The sequence below is a fragment of the Hypanus sabinus genome, chromosome 1, assembly GCF_030144855.1.
Source record: "Hypanus sabinus isolate sHypSab1 chromosome 1, sHypSab1.hap1, whole genome shotgun sequence".
NCBI lineage: Eukaryota > Metazoa > Chordata > Chondrichthyes > Myliobatiformes > Dasyatidae > Hypanus > Hypanus sabinus.
The window spans coordinates 53,350,898-53,367,638 of NC_082706.1; positions in this window are offsets into that span (position 1 = coordinate 53,350,898).

Genomic DNA, 16,741 nt, shown 5'->3' on the forward strand with positions numbered 1-16,741 from the left:
ATGTACACAAACAGCTCCTTCTCCTAATTGCAGGATTGCTTGCTGCCCAAGAAGGGGTCCTGGTGAAGGGCAGGGGGTTATGGAGGGACAAGCAATGCTTCAAGGATTCTGAAGGGGTAAAGAAACATTCGGATATATGTCCAGTATGCCCCAGAAATCACCTACATGCCCTTGTTCGATTAGTGCATGGGAAAGTTCATGCCAGGAAGGGGGAGCGGGATTATAATTCAAATACACAACAATAGCTTGCACCAGGACTGACAGGAATTGCAGGTCTGGATCTATGTAGCTGTGAAATCCACCAACGAAATAATAGAGGAAGATCATCTGATAAATTTTATCTTTTTTGCCAAACTGCAGATAGACGTGTGCTTGCTGGTGGGGGGGGCGGGGTGAGAGGAGGGGTCTGTACCTGTTAGTAATAGTGAATGTGCTGTCTAAGTGTGTGGTTAAACATTGATGAAGGAAATTATTCACAATTTTGGGGTGCCATACACATTTAATAGTGACTGCAGGACGCATTTTACAGGTAAACTAATCAAAGAATTAGGCCAAGCGTTAGGTTCCACTTGGGAGTATCATCGTCCACATCAGCCCCAGTCCTCGGGATTAGTGGAAAGAACAAATAGAGTATTAAAGGATACATTGGCTAAAACATGTCAGGAAACTGGATTGAAGTAGCCGGAGGCCCTTCCTATGACTTTATAAGAAATCAAGTAAATCAGAAAACTAAATTAACGCCATTCGAGTGTTAATGGGACAACCTACGCCAGCTGGATCCTGACCCTCTTTAAGCAGTGTCGATGCTCTCTGTTCTGGACCGACGAGAAAACTGGTGCAATTGTTTAATTTTGGTTGGGGAGATTGAATCAGGGGCGAGTGGCAGTTGTATTACCTCAGCTGGTGCAGAGGGGAGGGAATGCTCATCCCTTTAATCCAGGAGAGAATGTGTCTGTGAAAACGCTGAAGAAAGACCCTTTCTCCTGGGTGGAAGGGGCCCTATCACGTGACTCTAGTGACAAGGACTGCAGCAAAGGTGGAAGGAAAGCCCGACTGGATTCAGGGGACCTGGTGCAAACTCAATCACAGCGAAGGCCAGCAGGCGACCAAAAAGAAGAATGAAAGTTGTTATATTATTGCTTGGACTTCTATGCTTCTGAATAGATAAGTATGACCTTGCTACGTAATACCTTTTGATCGTTTAGTTATGAATTTGCTGTATGCTTGAATGCTTCTGCTTGTTGGATCTGTACACATATACGGATCGTGGGGGGGGATGAGGGAATTCACTTGGTCCCGTTTCCTTCACCTTCCCCGAATTGGAAATATGGCGACATTTTAACAATTGGAAAGACAGAACAGAGGGCCGATAATACGGGTAGGGCAGAGGGAGATCGAGGACAGTAAAGCTAAAACATCTAGAATCAATGTTGTCAGAAGGCAAGACAGGAGCCTCCGCCTACGGCCTAAGGAGGATTCATTTATCATCCCCAATTTCACCTGTCTCAGTGGGAGAAGGGCTGGAAATCTCTTCCTCAATCCATGGGGAGTTAGCAAAAGGCAGCATATACCACCATCCAGATCCTCATCCTCTGAATCTGAATCTCATGGGTGGGGGCCCGGCCCAGCCTCTCCTGCTGTGGGCCCCACCATCACCCCACGATTCCACAGAGTCATCTTACGACGTGTAGGCTCCAGGCCGGGCTCTGTGCCTGCCTGCACCTCATCGCCCAAGGGCAGCAGATGGTTCCGATGGAGAATCTTGACAGGCCCATTCCCATCCTGTGGTTTCACCTGGAAAACCGGTAAGTTTGGCATCTGACTCTCCACCACATACGGCGTAGCCACCCAGTGTTCAGCCAACTTATGCTTCCCAAGTAGCCCCAAATTCCTTTTGAGGACTCGGTCTCCCACCAGGAGTTGGGAGAACCTCACCTTTTGATCTCCTCTTATTTCCTTGATTCTGCTTGGCAGCCGCGACCCCAGTTAATACATAAGTCCTTTTCAGCTCTCTTCTCATATCAGACACATACTTCAGATCAGTCTTCGGTAGTAAGTTGGCCTCGTCAGTCCCAAAACAAAGGTCATTGGGCAACCTCACCTCGTGCCCAAACATCAGTTAGTATGGCAAGTACCTGGTAGCTTCATTTCAGTTACAGTTGTAACTGTGGACCAGATGTCCAATATGTCGACTCCACCTTCTTGCTGATCTCCAAGGTCCTGAGCATGTCTAGCAAGGTCCAGTTAAACCTCTCGGGCTGGGCATCACCCTGGGCGTGGTCCTCGACTTCTCGTCTCCAAGCATGTCCAGTAACTCATGGATGTGTCTGCTCTCGAAATCCTGTCCCTGATCACTATGTATCCCCCGGGGAGGCCATAATAAATTAAATACTTCTCCCATAACACTTTGGTCATCGTGGATACCCTCTGGTCCTCGATAGGTAGAGCTTGCATTTATCTGCTGTAGTGGTCCATGATGACTAAGACATTCTCCGTGTTGCTGGCATGGGTTCTATTGACAGGAAATCCATACACTTCAGGTCCAGGGGCCCTGCACTTTGCAAGTGGGACAAGGAATTTGCCCGTATAGGCAGCGTCTTCTGCCGTATGCATCAAATGCACGAATTGCTGAATTCTTTGACCTCCAACTTCATTCAGGACCAGTAAAACTGATCTCTGTGCAATCTGTAAGTCTCTTCAACACCCAAATGCCCAGAATCATCATGAAGTGACTTCAACACAATCCTCTGATACTTCTCCGGCAGAAACAACTGGCTATCCCGAGGTCGGCCTGGGGGAGACGTGGCTCAGTATAGGATCTGGTTCCGCAACTCCAACAGGAGAGAACAGTATTCTCTCAGTAATGGAGGCACCACAGCAGGTTTCGTCTTCTCCGCCTGAGCTACATCTCCCTTTTCAACCATTGATCAAATGGTACCAACGCCCGGTTCATCTTGCTGAGCAGCTGCACTTCCCCAGAACTCAATTCTGACAGCTGATTTGTCTTCAGAGCATTCAGGTTACAGTAAATTAGGGGAATGGCATCATCAGAAGCTCCCAATTAATCCACCGCTCATTCACGTCCCTCCTTACCCTCTGCCTTCACAGTGATGGCAAACTGACACAGGGCCTTCATCCCCGGGGCAGAAATGCTCTCCTACTCCTCATCTCTGTCCAGTCCCTCATCCGCTTGTCGGGACAAAGCACCAGTATCAATGTTCCGGCTCCCCGGTCGGTACTTCAGGCTGAAATCATAGGCAGACAATGCCACCAACCACCGATGGCCTGTGGCATCCAGTTTTGCCGAGGTCAGGATATAAGTTAGGGGGTTGTTGTCTCAAACTTGACCCATACGGGTAGTCACTCAGCTTATCCATCACCATCCCATTTCAACGCCAGGAATTCCAACTTGTGCATGGGATAGTTTTTCTTTGAGAGCGACAGACTCTGGCGGACAAACGCAATGGGCCTCAACCCAATGCCCTGATCCTGATACAGGATGCCCCCTAACCCCTCTCGGCTGGCATCCATGAGCAGTACATATGGATATCGAGGGTCCGCAAAAGCCAGCACAGGCGCCTGTGTCAGCAGCCCCTTCAGCGACTGAAAGGCCTCCTCACATTTTGCATCCCACCTCGGTCCAAAGGGCTCCAATGGGCTAAAATGCTCTCCTCTATCCTGTGCTTTTCTCCCCCTCCCTTTCTTCCCCAAGAGAGGGTAACTGCACAGAAGCTGATTCAACGGGTGACTCACTTTCACGTAGCCCTTCAGGAACCTCCGATAGTAACCACAGGATCCGAGGAACGAGCACAGAGTGCTCACAGTCTGGGGACCTGGTCACTGCCTCTATCTCAGCTGGATTTGTAGCAATTCCATCCCATGAGACCATGTGCCCAACGTAGCTAACAAATGTTTTGTAGATCTGGCACTTGTCCAGGAAAGTTTTAACCCTTCAGCTTTCCAGAGGCCCAGCACCTTCAGTAGCCTCACTTCATGCTCTTCCAAGGTGGATCAAAACACTACGAGGGCATCCAGATACACAAATGCCTCAAGCAGGTTCATATCCCCAGCGTTTTCTCCATAACCCGCTAGAAGGTTGCAGGAGCTCCCAATACGCCTCAGGATATCCTTTCAAACTGGAAGAATCCCAGGGGACAAATAAAGCCTGTCTTCTCTTTGCCAGCCTCACTCATGGGGATCTGGTAATATCCACTCCTCAAGTCCAACACACTGAATGACTTCGAACCACTCAGGCCAGCGCGTCTTCGACCTCAGGACCGTATACTGCTCAGGGCCTGTTCATAGTCCACACCAATCCTTACCTTCCCATTCTTCTTTCAGGCCACTACTATTGGGGACGCATTGGGACTTCAGGACTTGGTGATGATCCCAGCTTCCTTCAGCATACACAAATGCTGCCAAATGTCTTCCACCTCTGCAGGGGCCGGTCTTCGCAACCTCCCTCTAAACAATGTGTCCTCAGTCACTGGATAGTGTGACGAGTGCTCTTGGAACAACCCACATCAAACTCGTCAGAGGAAAAGACACTTTCCAGCTTCAACAGTTTCTCTACCAACCTCCGCTTCTAACCCGCAGGAACTGGGGAGCTCCTGAAGTTGAATGACTCGGCAGTCAACTTCCCCCCTTTTTCCAATAGTTTTTCACAGGTACACCAGACATTAGTGTCACCGGGAACAGATGCACCAGGGGCGTCCCCCGCTTGAAGGTGCCCTCCCTCTACGTAGTGCTCCTGACAATCACTGCCATCCTGCTTGCCTGTACAACCGAGGGTTTCTGCAATTCGGGCCTCACAAGTACCCAGCAAGAAATCCCAACTCCCCCCGTGGTCTTCTGGAGTGTCGACTAAGAGGGTCTTGCCCTCTGGCAATCCGGGAAACTTGGGGGTCCCCATCACTGTCACTACTTCTCCAGGCCGTAACACCATTGGCTTTGACTAGGTGAACCACACAGTCCATAAGACCATAAGATATAATAGCAGTCCCTCATCTAAATTCAGCATCCGGCCCAATGCAGCAACACACTTCCTCAAAAGTAGCTCGAAACACAGGTGCATGGACAATTTTCCTAAAAATCTCTCACCGGCCTTCTCCTTGCAGGCCCCCATCGGTCTCCTCACAAGAGGATTGCTGGTCCCCGCCAGAAATGAAATGCTGCCCTTCTCAACAGGGGTCTGGACAAACCAGCATTACTGTATCAAGGAACCTCAGACACTCCTTCATCAGCCTCTGAGAATTCTAGCTTCACTGATAAATAACCATCATATGGATAATCACCAGCACAAAGCCCCCAGATCGCCAGTGCACCGAAGAGGGTCAATGGTTAATGCTTCAGACACCAGTTGTAAAATGAATGGTACAATGGCATGACCTACGTCCTGGTGTCAAATATGGCTTCAGCATAAGTACCCTCTATCCGTAGCGATACACTGGAGCATGGTCCCATTAAAACTCATCAGCTCCATATGGGGGAGGAGGGCACACGTGCTGATAACATCTGAGACACCTCAGTTCTCAACTCTGCTACAATCTCCTCTACTGCTCCCCAGGGTAGGCTATCTGTGGTCATTTCACCACAGCGGACCAGTACCAACGACTGTAACCTGCTGACGGAGGCCTCCTGATGCATTCTTCTTCTCTAGTACCTCTCTGATCAGCTCAACAAAAGATGGAGGGCCACAACTTACAAGTCTGTTGGAGACCCCAAGCAATCGGGTCCTGAGACTGGGCACCCTTAGCTATCTGGTCCACTCTTAACTGATCCACCTCAGCCACCTGAATGACCACTCTGTGCTGTTAGCAATTTGGCTGCCTCTCTAGTGAAAAAAATGTAAGCAGAAAGCTTCTCCCCCTTCTCCTGAGGCACGTTCTGGAATCCCACCATGAGCCTCATTGGACTTCCTGTCATGCCAAAAGAGTTTTCCAGTGCTCGTATGTAATCAACCATGGATGCTAGGGGATACTGCAACCTGACAGCTTTCACAATGTCACAGCCCGCCCACTCAAACTCTCAACCAATCTCTGTTGCTTTATGTCATCAGATCACTGCCAATCATCTAACAACTGAAAGGTCTTCTCCGCTCAAGTCTCCAGAGAATACGCAAAGCCTACTACAGCTGAGATTTGAACCTGGGTATTTTTCCACGTATTCGTCAGAGAAGTAAGGGCAGATACTAACTCAGAATTCTTAGTCTCCTCAGGGACTAATTAGACATTCCAAATCCGATTACTCCTTCCCCTCACTCCTCAGAAATGATAGAACGCTGCCTTTGAAATCTCCGCCCCCAGCTACGGTAACCAAGACCTGTGATTCGGCCCGCCATTACGTCATTGCTAGTCTGCATTAAAATGAAAGCTGTGCCCGCTATTTTATCAAATCTCCAACCCGCAATCATAACTTTAACAGTACTTAACAGACAAATTAACAATTCATGTGGAGTATGAATATCTACCCCAATGGTTCAATGCTCAGAGTAATCATACAGCATCCAACGATATCAATCCTGAATGAGCCCCCACAATTGTTACCCTCAGGTTCAGCTAGTGCCTTAATCTAGGCAAAGACAGCCTCCAGCCTGGCCAAACGAGAAATCTTGTTTGGGTAGATATTACATGATGTGTTCCCTTGTTACAAATCAGTACCCTGAAATTAAAAAAACAGTATACAATACACAATTAAATGATTGAGCTTTATAATTCTTAATTTCTATAAATTAGTAAAGAAGCAAAAAAGAAAGAAAAAGGGCCCATTCTCATGAAACAGTCTAATGCACCACGTTGGAACTCACTGTGTTCCTGTCTGTTAGTTCTCCATCGATTTTCCCCTTCAGCATCGATTACTAACCCCATTCCAAGTCCACTCCGATCTGGAGACTACGGTTTCCCCATTCTGGCATCTTCTCTCTCCATCTTCAGCCAATCAAAGAACGCAAATCCTTCACTCAGACACACAGGAAAGAAAACATCTTTCCTCATTGTCAGCGCACATTACAAAGTCCCTGTTATCTCTAGTCGTAACCCAAAACTGCTGCTACAGAGAAACCATTACATTAGCATGAAACATTACAGTGCTTTAAACGTAGACAACTGAGAAAGCTTCTTCGACATCTCGGAAAGCTTCTGATATGTTAATCAGGTAGTTACTCACAAATTGTGCCTGGATCTAAGATAAAAGAGAGTATAAGAAGTTTCAGGAAAGTTGCAAGCATTCAGCTTTCGTGAAACAAAAGAATCAAGAGGTTATTACATGAAATTTAAGTGGGGTACCAAAAGCTGCTTGAAAAAGTAGGTGCGAAGACCAAAGCCCAGCTGGATAAATGAAAGATCAAAAAGAAATTAGTCAATGGAGATACAAAAACAGAGGATTCATCAGATGATGATGTGAATGAGGAACCCAAGAGGAGAGATCAGATCATAAAGGGAGCAATAGAAGGATTAATAAGAGAATACTCCAGTGAATTAAATGCATCTTCCTGAGATCAAGATGCATAACCTCAAAGAAGGAAAAGGAAGAAGTGTGAGGTATTGCACTTAGGAAGGAAAAAACAAGGTAGAATATACAAGGTAAATGGTAGGACACTGAGGAGTGCAGTAGAACAAAGGGATCTAGGAATACAGATACAAAATTCCCTAAAAGTGGCGTCACAGGTAGATAGGGTAGTAAAGAGAGCTTTTGGTACATTGGCCTTTATAAATCAAAGTATTGAGTATAGGAGTTGGAATGTTATGGTGAGGTTGTATAAGGTATTGGTGAGGCTGAATTTGGAATATTGTGTGCACTTTTGGTCACTGAATTACAGGATGGATATTAATAAGTTTGAAAGAGTGCAGAGAAGGTTTACAAAGATGTTGCCAGGACTTGAGAAACTGAGTTACAGAGAAAGGTTGAATAGGTTAGGACTTTTTTCCCTGGAACGTAGAAGAATGAGGGGAGATTTGATAGAGGTATATAAAATTATGATGGGTATAGATAGAGTGACTGCAAGCAGACTTTTTCCACTGAGGCTAGGGGAGAAAAAAAGCAGAGGTCATGGGTTAAGGGTGAAGGGGGAAAAGTTTAAAGGGAACATGGGGGAGGCTTCTTCACACAGAGAGTGGTGGGAGTGTGGAATGAGCTAACAGATGAAGTGGTAAATGCGGGCTCACTTTTAACATTTGAGAAAAACTTGGATAGGTACATGGATGAGAGGTGTATGGAGGGATATGGGCAGGGTGCAGGTCAGTGGGACTAGGCAGAAAAATGGTTTGGCACAGCCAAGAAGGACCAAGATTCCTGTTTCTGTGCTGTAATATCCTATGGTTCCAAGAAGAAGAAAGATGGCTACCGCTTTCAGAACTACTTCTTGCAGTCTCAGAGTCAACTCCTACAACAACCATAGAGGAGGCCTCAGAAACTGAGATTGTTTCACAGCCACAGGTCCCACTTGCCAAGCAGAGTGATCCACCTTGTCAGGAAAGATGGAGTGCCACAAGGGTACGAAAGCCAGAACAGCAATTACATTTAAAATGTACAATGCTGTTGCTGTCTGAATGTAGAAGTTCAATTATATAGTACACTGTGTATATATATTTGAGATGCGTTCATAATTGAGTTGGACTTTGTAGTTAAGCATGGAGGAATGTTGTGTATTTGATATTTCAGTAATATTTCAGCAGCTTATCAACACTCTTGTTTATGTATTTTTTGATTCAGCATTCCTGTTCATTTAAATAATTCATTATGAGTTATATCTAAAAATACATTAATTGTGCAGGTATACATCATTACACTATTACGTGAAACATGGGCACCTTGCTTGAAGTAAAGACGAAGTCAGACACATGTTTCGAATTCCCATGTCTTCCTTGGATTACTTCAATGCTTTAAAGTTATAAAATAGACTGCTGGAAAATTTCCCCTTAAGAGAAATGAATTAAATGAGAGAATATCCCACGAGAGTGGGTCTGATGCCAACATTTTACACTCAGGAAGTGATTAATGTATCTCTGGAGAGGTTGGTGGAAGCAGAGTCACTGACAGCATTTAAGTTGTGCCTGGAGAAACACTTAGATCACTGAGTATAGAAGGCTACAATGCTGAAAGATGGGAGCACTCTGTAAAAGAAGTTGTACAGAAATATTAAACAAAGGATAGCACTCGAGAACACAGTGACAGAGATTAGTCCCAGAGTAACACATAGTGACACAGTGACAGAGATTAATCCTTCAGTAACACTCGGGGACACAGTGACAGAGATTAGTCCCGGAGTAACACATGGTGACACAGTGACAGAGATTAGTCCTGGATTAACACACGGGGACACAGTGATAGAGATTAGTCCTGGAGTAACACATGGTGACACAGTGACAGAGATTAGTCCTGGATTAACACACGGGGACACAGTGATAGAGATTAGTCTTGGAGTAACACACAGGGACACAGTGACAGAGATTAGTCCTGGAGTAACACATGGTGACACAGTGACAGAGATTAGTCCTGGATTAACACACGGGGACACAGTGATAGAGATTAGTCTTGGAGTAACACACAGGCACACAGTGACATGATTAGTTGAGATGTTCCACACCACTTTCTCTGGTGTCTCACCGCCAGCCGTCCACACCTCACCTGCCCTCTACACATTGTGGGGACATGTAGATCTTTTGTCCATGTGAGGGAGGAGTGAGAGGTGCCCTGACATACAACCATAGAACATTACAGCAAAGAAACAGACCTTTTGGCCCTTCTCGGCTGTACCGAACCATTTTTCTGCCTAGTCCCACTGACCAGCACTGACCATATCCCTCCATACACCTCTCATCCAAGTACCTGTCCAAGTTTTTCTTAAATGTTAAAAGTATGCCCGCATTTACCATTTCATCTAGCAGCTCATTCCACGCTCCCACCACTATCTGTGTGAAGAAGCTCCCACTAATGTTCCCTTCAAATTTTTCCCTCTTCACCCTTAACCCATGTCCTCTGCTTTTTCCCTCTCCTAGTCTCAGTGGAAAAAGCCTGCTTGCATTCACTCTATCTGTACCCATCATAATTTTATATACCTCTATCAAGTCTCCCCTCATTCTTCCATGCTTCAGGGAATAAAGCCCTAACCTATTCAATCTTTCTCTGTAACTCAGTTTCTCAAGTTCTGGCAACATCCTTGTAACATATCTCTGCACTCTTTCAAACTTATTAATATCTTCCTGTAATTTGGTGACCAAGACTGCACACAGTATTCCAAATTTGGCCTTAGACAACCTCACCATAACATTTCAACTCTTATACTTGATGCACCATCAATAACTCACTCTGAGACGTAAGGCGAGATATCGGCTTTTATTGACTGGAAGAAGGAACCAGAAGTGAGTGACCATCATACTACGTCCTGGAGACTGAGAGAGAGCATAGGCCTCAGATCGCCTTTATACAGGGGTCTGTGGGAGGAGCCGCAGGAGCAGTCAGCAAGGGCATGTCCAGACAGGCACACGTAGTTCACCACAATACTCAATACTTTGACTTATAAAGGCCAATAGCTCTCTTTACTACCCTATCTACCTGTGACGCTACTTTTAGGGAATTTTGTATCTGTAATCCTAGATCCCTCTGTTCTACTGCACTCCTCAGTGTTCTACCATTTACCTTGCATGTTTTTCCCTTCCAAATGCAATACCTCACACTTGTCCACATTAAACTCCATCTGCCATTTTTCAGCCCATTTTTCCAGTTAGTCCAGATCCCTCCTCAAGCTTTGAAAACCTTCCTCACTGTCCACTACACCTCCAATCTTTGTATCATCAGCAAATTTGCAGATCCAATTTACCACATTATCATCCAGATCATTGATATAGATGACAAATAACAATGGACCCAGCACTGATCCCTGTGGCACACCACTAGTCACAGGCCTCCACTCAGAGAAGCAATCTTCCACTACCACTCTCTGGCTTCTCCCATTGAGCCAATGTCTAATCCAATTTTACTACCTCTGCATGTATACCTAGGGACTAAATCTTCCTAACTAACCTGCCATGCGGGACCTTGTCAAAGGCCTTACTGAAGTCCATGTAGACAACATCCACTGCCTTCCCTTCATCCACTTTCCTTGTAACCTCCTTGAAAAATTCTAATAGATTTGTTAAACATGACCTACCACGCACAAAGCCATGTTGACCCTCCCTATTAAGTCCCTGTCTATCTAAATACTTGTAGCTCCTATCTCTTAATACGTCTTCCAATAATTTACCTACTACCAACATCAAACTTTCCGGCCTATAAATTCTCAGTTTACTTTTAGAGCCTTTTTTAAACAATGGAACAACATGAGCTATCTTCCGCCGGTACCTCACCCGTAGATACCAACATTTTAAATATATCTGCCAGGGCCCCTGCAATTTCAACACTAGTTTCCTTCATGGTCAGAGGGAATACCCTGTCAGGTCCTGGGCAGTCATCTACTCTGATTTGCCTCAAGATAGCAAGCACCTCCTCCTCTTCAATCTATATAAGTTCCATGACCTCACTACTTGTTTGCCTTATTTCCATTGACTCCATGCCAGTTTCCTTAGTAAATACAGATGCAGAAAACCCAGTTAGGATCTCCCCCACTTCTTTTGGTTCCATACATAGCCAACCACTCTGATCTTCAAAAGAACCAATTTCATCCCTTACTATGCTTTTGCTCTTAATTTACCTGTAGAAGCACTTTGGATTATCCTTCACCTTGACAGCCAAAGCTATTTCATGTCTTCTTTAGCTCTCCTGATTTCTTTCTTAAGCTTTTTTTGCTCTTTTTGTACTCTTAAGTACCTTATTTTCTCCCTGTTTCCTATGCATGTCATACATCTCTTTCTTCCTCTTTATCGGAGTTCCAATATCCCTAGAGAACCAAGATTCCTTATTTTATTCATTTTGCCTTTAATCTTGACAGGAACATACAAACTCTGCACTCTCAAAATTTCTCCTTTGAAGGCCTCCCACTTACCAATGACATCCTTGCCAGTCCTAATCTGTCCCAATCCACTAACCTGTCAACCTGGTTCAATCCACACTTTTTAGATCCTTCCTCATTTCTTCAAATTTGGCCTTTTTCCTGTTTAGAATCTCAACCCAAGGACCAGATCTATCTTTATCCCTGATCAAGTTGAAAATAATGGTGTTATGATCACTGAAACCAAAGTGTTCCCCAACACACACTTCTGTCACCTGTCCTAACTCGTTTCCTAATAGGAGATCTAATATTGCATCTTCTCTAGTTGGTACCTCTATTTTTTTGATTTAGAAAACTTTCCTGAACACATTTTACAAACTCTAACCCAGCTAGACCTTTAACTGTATGGGAGTCCCAATCAATACGTGGAAAATTAAAATCCCCTACTATCCCGATTTTATGTTCCCTGCAGTTGTCTGCTATCTCTCTGCAGATTTGCTTCTCCAATTCTCACTGACTATTGGATGGCCCATAATACAACTCCACTAATGTAGTCATACATTTCCTGTTTCTCTGCTCCACCCATATGGCCTTGGTAGACAAGCCTCTAATCTGTTCTGCCTGAGCACTGCTGTAACATTTTCCCTGACTAGCAATGCCACACCCCCCACCCTTACTCCCTTTGCCTCTATCACGTCTGAAACATTGGAACCCCAGAACATTAAGCTGCCAGTCCTGCCCCTCCTGTAGCCAAGTTTCACTAATGGCTACAATATCATAATTCCAAGTGTCAATCCACACCCTCAGCTCATCAGCCTTCCCCACAATACTCCTCACATTGAAATAGACACACCTCAGAAGATTATTACCACCACACATAACCCTTCTATTTGTGACTTTGCATGAAACTTTAACATCATTTATTTTCAGTCCTGCTCCATTATCTACTCTGGCACTGTGGTTCCCATCCCTCCACAAATCTAGTTTAAACACCCCCCACCCCCCCAATAGCACTAACAAACCTCCTTGCAAGGATATTGGACTGCCTGTAGTTCAGGTGTAACCTGTCTCTCTTGTACAGTTCCCACCTGCCCAGAAGAGGTCCCAATGATCCTGAAATCTGAAACCCTGCCCCCTACACCAGTTCCTCAACTACATGTTCATCCTCCAGAGCATCCTATTCTGACCCTTACTGGCACATGGCACAGGTAGTAATCTTGAGATTACCACCCTCGATGTCCTGCTTTTTAACTTTCTATCAAGTTCTCTATACTCACTCTTCAAGATCTCCTCACTCTTTCTTCCTACGTCATTGGTACCAATATGTACCATGACATCTGGCTGCTCACTCCCCCATTTCAGAATGCTGTGCACGTGAACAGAGACATCTCTGAACCTGGCACCCGGAAGGAAACAAACAATCCGGGAGCCCCTGTCGTCAGCACAGAACCTCCTGTCTGTACCTCTCACTATCGAGTCCCCTATTACTACCGCTCTCCTCTTCTTCCACCCTCCCTTCTGCACGGCAGAACCAGACTCAATGCCAGAGATCCGGCTGCCGCAGTTTGTCCCAGGTAAGTCATCCCCCCCCAACAGTATCCAAATCGGTGTACTTGTTGAGGGGAATGGCCACAGGTGAGACCTGCTCTGCCTGCCCTTTCCCCTTCCCTCGCCTGACGGTAACCCAATTACCTGTGCACTGCTCCTTTGGTGTAGCTACCTCCCTGTAGCTACTATCTATAAACTCCTCATTTTCCCAAATGACCCGGAGGTCATCCAGCTCCTGCTCCAGTTCCCTAAAGTGCTTTGTTTGGAGCTGCAACTGGATGCACTTCTTGCAGGTGTCGTTGTCAGGGACAACAGAGGTCCTCCACATGGTACAGGTTAGGAGTCAGAGCTGTGATAGGGTAACAAATAAACTTCAGCATCCGCTCCACTGCTAGTGAAGGTCACAGGGTCACCTGCCCCTATCATGGTCAGATCCCTGCTCCAACTCACCTGGGGCAGCTCTTTCTTGTCTCCCACCAGTTGCTTTCTGCTGGCATCCATTATGGACCAACCCCTCCACTGTGTGGTGTTTAGTGTTGGAATTCTGTGTGTGGCCATGAGAACTTGTCATACTTCCAAACTGATGTGAGAACAGACACTCAGGAGGCAATTGAAGAGTGTGGAGGTCCAGACTAGATCAGCTCTGATTCCTGAGTTGGAGGAGAATGCTGCGGTTAGTGGAGGGACGGGGGGGATGGGAGTGTTTAAAATTGTAGGATTTTGTGAGCAAAACTTACGAGTAGTTTTATAACAGAAACTACCGTCCTTTACTTCCATTACTGAAAAAGCAGAAGTAGTCATCTTAAACTGATGTCATTATATCAGACACTGTCTCTTAAGGTGAACACAACAACTCAATGATGGTGTTTGTGAATCATGCAGAACAATTTCTACGATAACAATATGTGCCATCTGTCACCCACCACATTCCCCTACACTCTGTTCCTATTCTTATCTCTTTTCATTTGTCAAACCCACCATCCCCGGAACAGTCTGGTCAGCCATTGCTGTAATCCTTCCTTGGGTCAGGAATCCTGAACTGTACACAAGCCTCACCAGGACCCAATATAATTGGAGCAGGTCGTCTGTACTACTGTGTGACACAGTGATGGAGCAGTTAGTAGTGCTGCCTCGCAGATCCAGTGATTCCGATTCCATCCCAGCCTCCGGAGCTGTCTGTGTGGTGTTTGCACGCTCTTCCTGTGATGATGTGGGTTTCCCCCGATGATCCTGGTTTCTGGCTCCCACATCACAACAATGTACAGGTCATTGGGTCAGTCTGCTGCTGTAACACAATGGATGGATGAATGACAGAATACTCCAGTGAACTAAATGCACCTTCACAAGATCAAGATACACAAACTAGAAGAAAAAGGAAGAGAAAGTTAGCTACCACTGTCAGAACCACTTTCTGCAGTCTCAGAGACAACTCCTACAATGGCTACAGAGGAGACCCAGAAACTGGGATTGATTTCACAGCCACAATTCTCACCTGCCATGGACAGAAATCCCCTTTGTCAGGAAAGGTGGTATGCCACAAGAGTATGAAGGCATCCCAATTACATTTTATTACCTTCTCCTGCAGTACCAGTTTTCATAAATCCACTCATGGTCATTCTGTTCTTTCCCAATCACAACGCTGTAAATATTGTGTGGTCACTGATGGCGTCCTCAGAGCTAATGTGAGAAACATAGGCGACTGTGAATTACATTTTCCAGAATAACTGGATACTCGTCAACATCCGAGTCAGGATTGAAACTGTAACTATCGACAATGGAGAACTGGTTTGAGAGGAAGCAGCAAGAACACCGATGATCACAATCACTCAGCACTGAGGCGGCTGTTCAAATAACAGGGAATGCTGGGAACACTCGTCAGGTCAGGCAGCATCTGTGGAGAGAAGACCAGGTCAATGGTTCAGGTCCAGGTAAAATGGGATAAAATATTTCAGCAATATTGACAAAGGAACATGATTTGGAAGGACAATAAACCCCCAGCCCCTGCATTACCTGTATCCTGTGATTTCAGTGAGTTGGTGATGGAGGAAGTGGAAAGTACGACAATCTTCAAATTAGTGAATTTGAAAGAATCAAGAACAGTGGAAGCAGACGGACCAATTGCCTTTGTTCTTGCCATGAAGGGGGAGATGAAGCACCACCCCCTCCACCCTGATCACAGGTTTATGTCAATCAAAGCTTGTAACCACTTCATCTGAGTCCTGGCTGACGTGTAGGAAGTCTTTTTCCAGAGCAGATTCTCCCTTTCTCTCCGAGGTTGTTCAGTGTTTACTGAGACTCCAATGGTGTGTATCAGAAATGTGAAGCATTGAAGGAAGCTTGTGCCTGTTAGATGCCGAACTCTTCCTTCCAGGATCATGTGTAACGCACTCTTTGTCCGATCCGTGTTTCCAGTACGGTCCATCCAGATGAATCCCACAACATTAACTTCCCTGCTCTGTTGCAGATCAGCCGTGAATTTCAAAAAAATGTACATTTGTATAGTGTCTTTCATGGAGAATGAAGTTCTGCGCAATGTAGGACACAGGGCAGCCAACGTTCATGTAACAAAATCCCAACAACTGCACCACGGTGAGCAGCAGAATATCTGCTTTTGTGCTGGATGATGGCTAAAAATGTGGGCTGGGACGTGGGACATCTCCTTGCTGTTTCCTCTGTAATGGGACTTCTCAGAACATGGGAGAAATCCCCGCTCTTCCCTCAGTGACAGGACGCCCTGGGTCATGGAGAAGCTCCTGCTCTTCCTTCCATGATAGGACATCGCAGGACATGGAAGGAGTCTTCTTGCCATTTTGCCTTGTCGTTGTGGGACATTTTACACTCCCCACAGAGGGCAGATGAATGTTTAGTGTACAGACCCTGAGATACTCTGACTGCAGCATCATTACCCTGGATTACTGCGTTTTAATCTCTGGATTCAACTTTCAATATAGAATCTTCCGGTTCACTGAGGAAACCAAATTTATAAGCAGTTTTGGGATGGAAGAAACAGAGAATGTGGCGAATACTTACTAGATCAGGAAGCATCCACAGAGAAAGGAAGTGTTTCTGGAAGATGATCCTTTAGCATTAATCTTGTATGTTTCTCTCCCGACTGATGCCTGACCTACTGAGTATTTCCAACATTCTCCATCTCGATTTCACATTCCAGTTTCCAGTTTCCCACAGCCTGACAGATCTGGGAATCCGGTTGTCAGAACGCCATTCTGGACCAGTGATCCAGAGACCGAGAGTTCAACTGCTATCCCAGTG